At 34.8% G+C, this 11,570-nt stretch overlaps 1 protein-coding gene across 28 annotated transcripts in view; it reads right to left on the bottom strand.

Annotated features, from left to right (window-relative positions):
* Nucleotides 1–1,739: 1,739 nt before the first annotated feature.
* Nucleotides 1,740–11,570, bottom strand: part of LOC149252728 (kinesin-like protein KIN-7E, chloroplastic) — a 370,076-nt gene continuing 360,245 nt past the window's right edge. For 6 of the 28 annotated variants that reach the window (XR_016266978.1, XR_016266983.1, XR_016266990.1 and 3 more), the window contains one exon: nucleotides 1,740–2,025. The gene's annotated coding sequence lies outside the window, so the exon portion shown is untranslated. Of the gene's footprint in view, nucleotides 2,026–3,420; nucleotides 3,803–4,665; nucleotides 5,260–11,570 lie in introns of those variants that run through there. The other 22 variants (XR_016266977.1, XR_016266982.1, XR_016266989.1 and 19 more) reach the window with 5 other exon arrangements.

Here is an 11,570-nt window from a genome sequence, read left to right as displayed (position 1 = left end):
CATGTGCAAGTTTTATTTGGTAGCTTTTGAGGGATTTTGAGTCCAGAATTACAAGGCCGAAATTTCAGGGCCCAAGATTTCAAAGAGGCCAAAACTTTAGGAATGGACCAAGATTCAAAGATCTTACAAACGTTGACTTTGATGACTTAGAAGAGACTTGGAGGAGGGTTGACTTTGGTTCTTTGTGGTAGTCTTGGTCTTGGTTTTGTGTCTTGAATATCTCACTTTGATATGATTCTATAGGAAGAGGATTTTTATGGATTTTCCCCCTTGTGGGGTTTAACCTTGGCTGGGAGCCTATTTCTTTGTGTTATTGTTTCTTGTTATTTTCATGTTTTATATTTTTGGTAATTGTTCGATGAAAGAAGAGAACATAAAAATTTAATAAAGAAGCCAACAAATTTACAAGTAACTACTAAGTAAAGAAAAATCAACCCTAATATATAATACTATTGATTTCTCAACAACTTTGTCCTCTTATTCTTGGGGTGACACATTTCATCTCTTATGAAAACCAACAATCATGGCCTTACCTAAGAAAATATTTTGTACACCCCAACCTCCAACCATTTTGATTTGTAGTATACCAAACTAAGAGTTGTCTATTTTCCTACCCTTTATTATGTTCCATACGGGTTCTTTCACCAGCACTTTAATTTATGTTTTACAAGTTCTTTTATGCTCACCAAATTAAATTGAATTTCAATGAAGGAATAGTCTTTGTCTTGAAACTTTAATTTATTTTTTATATAAAAACTTTGAATTAAACCTTTAATTTTTGTTTTATAAGTTTGCTTATGTTAGCCAAATTAAATTGAATTTCAACAAATGATCCTTTGAATTATCTTGACTCCATTGATGAAATCTATTATGTATTGGGATTTTTCTTTACATTTTCTTGCACATATTCATTTGTATTTGTATCCATTCATATAGATTATAAAAATAGAGTTATATTCAAATGCAACAATTTAAGTAACATAAATGTATAAGAACCCTTCCATTCAAATACATATTTTCATTTTCATTTTCTTTTTGCTCTTTTTTTAAAACCATATATCATAAAGATATATTATAAAGTTGCAATGATTCATTTTATGCTTTTTTTTAAAACCATATATCATAAAGATATATTATAAAGTTGCAATGATTCATTTTAACACTCTAGAGATTGTTAATAAAAGCAACAAAATATCATTCTCAAATACTACATTACATCAGCCCATCATATCAACATTGTGAAAAACTTTTAAAATGCACGTGATGGACACAAATTAGCATATTCCCCTATCAAATACTAAACGATTGAACTAAACTTAATAAGGTAACTCAATTGTTGTCGCATTTGTGTTAATTAAGCAAACGCTATTAAAGACTTACTAAAGCCTTATGTTTCTTAACTTTCACAGTTTCCTTATCAGTTTTACTTTACATTTTAATTTAATAAATCTTTACAAATGTTCAACAAAGAGTTTACATAAACAACAAATTTCCAATCCAAAACAAGTACTTGGTATAGGCATATCATAAGTCATTTCATACCTTTGTTTAATGGTGGGATTGCAAATTAATTTTGGTAATTTCCATCGAAATACACTTAAAAACTAAACAGTATCAACTCAGCACTTAGACCACACCTAAATTCGCATAATGAGCATCAAATATTTCTTTCTAAAGTTAAACATACTAAGCTATAACATCACCAAACTCAATAATAAGCAGATTTCTTTGGCAGTATGAAATATGAAAAACGAAAACCAATTATTATTAACACCATACCTGTTAAAAGGCATCATTTCCAAAATCAGTTTTTACATTTTTGTCAGATATATTACAAAAATTGAACCCACCATTACACACACGAAGTATACCAGACAAACAATGGAGCTTTTACTCCAAATTGCATATCACGACTGATTTGCCAACCATTTTGGTTACATTGCATAATCACACCTTGAATTCAATGAAAGAATCCAAATAAATATCAATACTTATCAAAAGTGACAACTCTGCCTAGTGCAAAATCTGCAAGTTGAAAAATCAAACAGTTTTAATATCAACTTTCATTTTCCTTTTAATTATTTTTCTATATTTTGTTATCAAATAAAAGCACTATAAAACCAGAAACATATCATATTATTAATACAAATAAATACAATTAAACCTTGAAACATATTGTTCTTTAACAAGTATAAAAGCAATTTGAATTCAAATATTATTGAAAATATGCAAGAAAATACTGGTAGTATGTATGTATGGAATTTTGATTGCACCTTGTAAAATTGAAAATCATCTCTATGATATGTTAAAGTTGACATTGTCTTCCCTCAGAAAATATAATAATAATAAAAATGTGAATAATTTCTTTAGAAACGTCAAAGGGTATTTGTAAAGATGTAAGAATGAAGAGAAGATGCTTTATATGATCCAAGAAAATATTACACAAATTCCCAATATGTAACCCAGAAGAAAATGAGAAAGTTCTAACCTGTGTTATGTCTTGGATGAAATAATGTGCAAATTGTCAACAATAGAAATCTAGATGGTTGTAAAGATTTAAAAATCTTAAAAAACGATGGCGTATTAATAAACAATGAACACATATTCAGAAAATCACAGGATACATATAGTTTTTGGAACACTTCTAACAGAATATCATTTCTAAAAGATACGGTAAGATACTGTAATGTTGGGGTCACATTAGGCAACTTAAACTGGGGCTTTGATTAGAATATCATAGTGCAGGGAGTCGCATGCTTTTTTATGTGATGGCCGCTTAAGAAAAAAAATGGGATGTTGCCAAATAAAATATAATAGAGTTTAAATTTTAGAGCCCCAGGTTATTCCCCGGGGAGGAGAATGGTCTCTGCACTTTAGCTGACTGCTTAGGTATTCGGCATGTCCAACAGGTGGTGAACACGTAGACTGTGTTGCTAAGGAATAAATTATTTTCTTTCAAGGAAATGGGAAACTCAACCTAGAAGGCATATCATTAATTATCCAAAGTTTAAGCAATTGCATTTTCATCAACTTGTTACCCACTTTGCCATTAAGGTCGTAAAATCTCTAAGAAACAGTAAGATGGGAAAATACACAAGTCCCATCTCATGCAAGCAATATGGACATGACCTAAAAGGGTAAGAGGCATTGATGAAACAGCAACAAATATGTCGGTCATCCGTCATTTTCTCCAATAAGATGGCGTAACTTAATTGCAAAGGACTGTCAACTTGGTTTCAATGTGAAAAGAGTAGGCGCAAGGCATTAACAATAATACAAAGAATGATTTCATAATATTTAGGCCCTTTTTACAGTGGAGAAAAGTTGTTGTTGAATTAAATACCGAGTTTCAAAGGGTCATATATTCTGCTTATAATAACTACAGCACAATGAGTCTTAAAGCTAAGATTTGGTTTTTATTCCTTAATGAAAATTAGCCTATACTCATATCTTGACAGTTGATCCTTGCATAAAATTAACATGATGCATGCTTTACCACTAGTTTGAGCAAAATCCATTCCACTTTATGGTGGGAAATTGTCTCAAGATTGTTAAAGGATATACCTTTCCTGGATTTACAATAAAATAATAGCCATTACAAAATGGAATTGTATCATAATATGTTAAAAAATAGTTGATGCACACAAATTATATTGACAGTATACTTAGTCAGGTTGGCAAATGGATGGTTGAAGAACATGGAGAGAGCAAGTAATTTCATTTAGGACCAAGTCTTTGTGTGCGCCAGTCATCCAACCCAACCATGCAATCAGTGGTATCTTGTGGCCACTGCCTACTCGATCTGAAAATACCACTCAGCTATACACGTCACAATTTCATAGACGGTAAGGGAATGTAATTGTCTACCGAGTCACAATAATAGATACATGATTATGAGAAGGAAATCTTACGCTGGAAATAAAATATAACACATTTAAAATCTTCTTATATAACGACTTGTCATCCAAAACAAATGACAATTTGTTGAAGCTTCAAAGCAAAACCGTTTTCTTGAGATTGTCATCTGGATGAATTAAATTTACAGATTTTGAGATTGTCATTTGGATGAATTAAATGTACAGTTCATATTGAGAAATAAATACGTTTGTAGATTAGGGTTTGATTTCTCTTACTTGAAAATTACTTGTGAATTTGTTGTCTTTATTAAATTTTATGTTTTGTTCTTTTATCAAGCAATTACCAAAAAGTATAAAACATGAAGATCACAAGAGACAAGAACACGGCTCCTAGCCAGGGAAAATAGCCCACAAGGGGGAAAACCCAAGAAAAATCCTCTTCTTATAGAACTAGATCAAAGTGAGATATCCAAGACCAAGACTGCCACAAAAACCCAAGTCAGCCCTCCTTAAATCCATCTCCAACAAATCCTGATCAACGGAAGTTAACTCTGTGGTGAGTCTGGTCAAATCTCAGAAATCTGGTCATCTCCTGAAATCTCGACCCCTAAAAGTTCGGGCCCACAATTCCACAGAAACTGCCTCAGAAAACTCACACATGCGAACAGAAACTAGGGTGGAAATAATAACTCTCTCGTTTGACTTCGCTCTCCTTTTACTTTGCTGGTACAGAAATTGAGAGAATGATTTATTGCTCCAATGAATTAGAACTTCCTTTTATCTATACACATCCAGGAGGCCGAATAGGTGCCTTTCTAGGCCGACTTGTACAGGAGGGCCAACTTGGTTTTGTGGTGACAAAACTTGATTTTTTGACTCAAATAAAATATTTTTCTTTTCTTACAAATAGTCCAAATGAGACTTTGACTTATGACAAATTTTTCTTTTGACTCAATAAACCCTAGAAGCATGAAGAACATGCTTTGACTAGAAAATAATAATAATAATAATTTATTTTTCTTCTTTTTCTTTTACATGAAATACATATTAATATGAGTACAATGATAATTATGAAGACTGAACCTGGTTACATTCTTCAACAGTTCAAAGATAAAACCCTCTCCCTCCTTGGAGAGATGTGAGATTCCATTCTCTTGTATTTAAGTCGACTTACATCCTTTCTCTTGTATTTAACTCGACTTACATCCATTCGTATATCATATTTGTATTGTTTTTTTTCAATTAATGCAAGTATTTAGCTTTCAAAGAGCCACCGCATGTCTAATGCCATCAGTCAACAGTGGTTCTCAACCTCTTTTTTCTTTCCCTCCAACTTTTGTTTTCACAAATAGCACGTATGTATGTGTTTGTGTCTGTCTGCATGCGACACACACCCAAACACCTATCAACAGAGAGAGATAATTGGTTATAACCCATTGAAACTCATTACACAATCCAACAGATAGAGAGATAATTGGCTATAACCCATTGAAACTCATTACACAATCCAACAGAGAGAGATATGGTTATATCCCATTGAAACTCATTCCACAATCTGAACAGAGGGGTTCCGTATTGTCTTTTTCAGAAGCGTTGATATTACAGGGTTTCACCTAAACGGAAATCAAATTTGTTTGAAAAATAATAGTTAAAAACACTATACTACAACTGATAAATGCATAGGTAGCAAAAACAGGATACTCACATCTTTCATACCAAAATTATTATTAAAATTGTATAGCTATTCAATACTCTGGATATGCACAGAGCTCCGATACCAAACATTATGTTCAATCTTCAGGACCTAGGTATCAATAGTCTGAATAAGCAGACTAGTACTAAATGAACTATATTGTTATCACTATCCGATTTTGCAAAGCTCTCATGCCTCTTGTTGTCTAGGCATTAATGCTCTGGATATGCACAATGCTTTGATACCAAAATTTTAAAAATTGATCTATATTCATAACAATACCGGATTTAAGCGGCTGTAATCCCAAACTAAGATCACTCACACATTATAAACTAGATAAACAAAAGATTTGATACCCTAAATTATATGATCAAAATTGCTACCAGTTTATTCAATCCCTACAGCTTCTGACACAAAATTATGAATTCACGGAACTGGATATTTACAGCTGTGGTACCCATTTGGGTCAATGTGCAAAACTGGATGCATACAATTCTGTAGCCTGTTTCATAGTTTAATACTATGTCACCTCCGGGGGCAATGAAAATTGAAGAGTTCACTAGTGCAAAAAAGCATAATAAAATTCGCTACTAAGTTCGGGAAAGACAGATAAGTGAATATTATTAGTTCATAGACTCAAGATTGAATACATACATTTTTTTCCCAAGGAAAGTAATTAGCGTCTCTCTCAGCAAGAGGGCTAGAGTGAGGTTTCTGGTATCAGGCCAGCTCACAGGTGAACTCACTTAAGAGTTCACAAGGTCCAAAGCCAATATAACAATATTCGTAGGCACAGAGTCATTACAACAATAATTATCAAGGCATTATAGTTCATCGTGTCATTCACTGGGATTTGAACCTGGGTGGGGAAGATAACAACCATTCTGCCCAACCACCCAAGATAACCCCAATTGACTAAACACATACACACATACATATGTAGTTTTTTTATATCTTTTACGCTTCCCATTTAAGTTTATATTTTTATAATTTTTATATTTTTATATCTTATAAGTTTATATAAATATCATTCAACAAAAATTGAGTTTATGGGGAAAAGATCGCCATACACGGTGACTATCATTTAGCATCAGAAGCTGTGCCCATTTAGCACACAGATACTAAAGTTGGCAATAGAGCTCATTATAGTAAGGAGAAAATTGATTGGTTCCTAACGATTTTCATCCATCTAAATTCTTCTGAAATAAGCCCTTTAAAAATCTGATGTACCACATAAACCGAGAGCTAATCTGTTATATTGAACGTTATTTAATATTGTATTCATTAGTGGCCAGGACCGCATTTGGAGCAGGCACTGCTCCCTGGATATTCCTTCTTCGTAAATGCAACCTTCCAAAAGCTTCATCTAGTATTTCGTAATAGGACCTGGCCTTACTATGAACTTTTTCTGTCATGAACTGCAGCTTTCTACTTTGAACAAAGAGTCCAAAACTACAACAATAAATTATAGAGAGGGTAATGAAGTTGTTGTACCAGTCCACATTGAGCATGAGAGGAAAATCGACTTGAATAAATCTAAGTTACCAGGATTCGGATCCGGGTCCGCTAGATTTTTGAACATCCAGGATCCGGATCCAAGGATACGTCAAGTACAAAAAATATATTATATTTTTTAAATTTTATAAAACACTTTTAGAGTTCAAAAATCAAATCCATTTATAAATCACAACATTTAGAACCGAAATCATTAGATATATTATAAATATGAAGACTGAAACATTGAAATGATGCATCCTCCCTCATACAAAAAGGATAATATCATAAATTATAATAGTAAGTACAAAAATGAGTGTCTCATCCATGCTATAATATGATAATGTGCAGTAGGTCTAACTACATATCCTCAAATGGATCTACATTCTTTTCTTCTGCATATTGCAACTCTACATCATGAATAAATGATGGGGATCCTAGAATGTAGGTAACTACATCAGAAGGCTGGACTGGTGGTGGAACAACATCCTCAAGCAGGTTGAGGTGAGTCATGGCATTCAATGTCATGTTCAAGTCAGAGATCTCAGGCTCCACATCCCACATCCTGCTCGGACCTTTTTTATACTTTGGTTCAACAGGATTCGTTTCCTCAACACGGGATACGTTTCCTCAACGCGGGACTTGTTTCCTCAACACGGGATACGTTTCCTCAACACAGGATCCGTTTCCACCATGCAGGATCCTTTTCCATCAAATCACGATCCACCACGTGGTTGTTTCTTCCACAAATCCAAGCAGATCCAAATCTGAATCAAATCTGCGGATCCTGGGCCCCCCTGTGCCAGATCCGGTAACTTAGGAATAAATCAACATAGATTCATCCATGGCATCAAATTCCTTCCTTACTATGAAGAAGCTTCCACTAATCTTGATCAGGAAACTTAACTTTGCTATCGTGCCATTATTGATCCCAATAATCTGCTTACCCGTTCCTAGACCAATACTCATTATAATCAACACCCTACAAAATTCTAGGAACAAATGATAGCTTACACGAATATATACAATGAAGAATAGAATTGTCAAAAGAAAGCTCTCACTCGAATACTTGCTAGTCTCTTATATTAGTAGCCTCACTATTTAGGGTTGTAATTTAATCAACACCTACCATGAAATTCGAGTTTACACAGTTCTTATGAATGTTCCAATGTGGAATTTAACCCGGGGGACTGAGAACAAGTAGTATAACATGATTTACATAGAAGTAACCAGACCTATCTTGAACCTACTAATGATATTATAGAATTAAAAAAGCAATAAAGAACAAATGCAAAATTCAATAGTACTCACCTACAATAAAAAAGATAAGTCTTCAGCCATAAGTGGGATTACTGTCTAGTTGGTTGGCAAGACGAAAGCAAAAATTTTGAGCAATAGCCCATTATCACCTCAGCTAAAGCTCCCTACTCTTTATGTTCTTTCACCAATGGGAAGAGACCCGGTTTGAAGGGAATCACCTAGATAAATGGGTCAATAAAGGGAAAGAGTGATTCCTGAAGAGGTTATTCACAAGAAAGGCCCAATATATGGCTTGCATGCCTAGGAGGCAGGAAAAAAGAATCTCTAAGAAGGGCCAAGAGTGTCCTAGGGGCTAGGTTTTGGGAACGAAACTTCTTAAGGAGTGACCTAGTCCTAAAAAACAAAAACCCTTATGAAGACTTGGTTTCCAAATGGTCTTTGAAGAATCACCTTCCAAAAGTTATGGGACCACACAGAACCAAGTGCACCCTAGGTTAGGTCAAGGGGATAAGAATCAAGATTGAGCATCTAATGATGTACTTGACCTAATTAGGGAGGAGAAGGGGATCAAAGAAAGAATTTTCAATGAAAGGCAATGCAATGATCCCAATGAGGTTACTAGCCTCAGGAAACTAAGGGTAAAATTTGGTCTCCGAGCTAGGGCTTGCAATATTCCAAGATCCGACCGTCGAATTTGCTTCAAAATTTGGAGGGCCTTTAGAGCAAACTCCAGCGCAGTTGTTGACCAAAATCGAAGTTTTTGGATCACTAGATTGTGAGATAATTGATGCCATAGGTGACCATTTTAGGCTAGACCTAGAAAGAAAGAGAGAAAGGTGAGAAAAATATGCTTCACGGGGATCACCTATGGAAGACCAGTGCCTATTCCTTTGGGAGAAATGGAGTCAAGAAGATTTCAATGATTAGGATGGTTTCATTCAGTCAAGGAGGGCCTCTAGAACAATTTTGCATGAATTAGCGGATGAGGTGTTGAAAAGTGTAACTAGGTTCGGTCTTCATAATGACATGTGTATTCATGATTTTATGTAATTGATGTAAAGAAGAAAAATTAAATTATTTTTGCAATGCTTGAGTCATGGGTTTCATGCTCAAGGAATTTTATTTTTAGTTAAGACTCCCATTGTGAGCCTTAAGGATGAATCATCATGTCATAAAAGTCTATAGAGTCAATGTCAAAGATGAAAGACCCATTTGGGCATGTAATTTATTGTAAAAGAAAATTTATGAACCCTCCAAGACCACGTCACAAGGTCACCTTGAAGTCGACCTTAAGATGTTTCTAGTAGGACATGTCGACCTAGGCAACAGTTCAAGTCAACTTATTTTGGATGCACTAACCATTGTATATAGGTGGCTTGACCTTCATTTGGAGATAAGAAATTCAATCAAGCAATCTGCAATAGGAAGAGGTGCGAAGATCATAAGGAGCAATCTCATAATCAACGAAATGAAAGGCAAGAAGAGCGAGGAGGTTCAACACTGTTTTGGGTAATTTCTCCTCACATGTGTGGAAGAAATTTTGGGTTTTTGTAGTAGTCTCTAGAGAAGCCATTAAGGAAGCCATCAAGCATCATTCTTGCTAGCCGAAGCCTCAAGGAGGAATCTCCAAGTCAAGTGAAGAAGAAAGGGTCTCCAAATTATCTCAAATCAAGTTCACACATGGGAATTACAGAAGTACAGTTGGGCCGAGAATTGCAAGACTGTGGTAGGAGGCCGAAAAAGTCAGAGTAGCTGAAGTTAGTAGTACTAGAAGCCAGTTTGACCAAGTGTTGACTTGGGAAAGAAAGAGAAGCAGTGAAAGGGATCTTGTGACTTGGTCTTGGAGAGGTCAAATAGGTCAAGGGTCTTGGTCTTGGTATTCGTCAATTGAAGTCTCTATAAGAAGAAGAATTCGTTTGATTTTTCCTCTCAAGTATGATAGGTTTTGGCCCTAGCTGATCACCTACATTCTGTGTCTCTTATCTCATTATTGTTTATGCATTGGTAGTTGTTTGATGAAGAAGAACATTATAATAATCTAAGTAAAGAGAAGATCCTAATCTAAAAAAGTAAACAAAATTCACATGTAGTTATCATAAGAAGAGAAATCACCTAATTGCTTTGCCCTATATTTCTCAACATGGTATCAGAGCTAAGGTGACAAATCAAGGAAAGGGCATTTCATCAAGGGACACACAAGCACTCAAGAATCAAAAGGATATCAAAGAAAATTCAAGATCTACAAGAAATCTCAAAACCCTAGTTCGAAGAAGAAGTCTACACCAGAAGAAGTCGTGGGATCCTCAAAAGACCACAAAGACCTACTCAAGTCAAAGAGACCTACAAATCTTGAAGACTTTTCATCCAAGAGAAGCAAGATCTAGGATGTTGTCATCATCTTCAACAATTCTAAGGCAATTTCCTCTCGTTGAAGCAAGGACCTTACCATTGAAGAAGATCATCCAAGAAGCAAAAAGACATCATTAAGAAGTCATCATTATCAACAAAACATCACCATCAAAGGATCTAAAGTGATCTCCCTCTTTGTGGGGTCAAGGATCATTCTTGAAGAGAGCTACTTTCATCAAGGAAAAGCTCTCAATTAACTATATCATCATCAAAATTCAAGGAGGCAAGAAATGGAAGAAGCATCTTCACAACTAAGTATATTTATTTTTGAATCTGTCAAAATGTCTTTTTCAAAGGAAAGCAACAAATTGGTTGGGGCCTCAAACTATCTTGCATGGAAGAAGAGGACAGATCTCAATCTCATTGAAAATGAGGTTATGGATCATGTCAAAGGATCTATCACCAAACCAACGAAAGAAGATGCTCAAGCACTTGCAAATTTTATGAAAGGGGAAGTGAGGGCTCAAAGGATTCTCATATAATCCATCAAGGATCCCCTCATTCCATATGTATCCAAACTCGACACCTCAAAAGAAATATATGACAAATTGGTAGAGTTATTTTCTATAAGCACTACATGAGAAGTTATCTCTCTAGGACAAGAACTCTACAAACTAAGGATATCAAGAGAAGAAAGGATAGCCTCATACTTTATGAGGATATCCGAAATAAGGGATCAACTTCAAGATCTGGGAGAAGTAATGTTTGACAAGGAGATGACCATTGTAGTACTAAATGCACTACTAGAGGAATGGGGTAACTTTACTTCAAGTATTTATGGGAAGAAAGAAGCTACTCCATTCCAAGATCTATGGTCACTATGCAAGATTGAAGAAACCAGGTTGAAGGCTAAAACT

This window comes from Pinus tabuliformis, chromosome 7, assembly GCF_031772625.1.
Source record: "Pinus tabuliformis cultivar Carrire ecotype Pingquan chromosome 7, CPIR1, whole genome shotgun sequence".
NCBI lineage: Eukaryota > Viridiplantae > Streptophyta > Pinopsida > Pinales > Pinaceae > Pinus > Pinus tabuliformis.
This window is presented reverse-complemented; position numbering and strand designations above follow the sequence as displayed.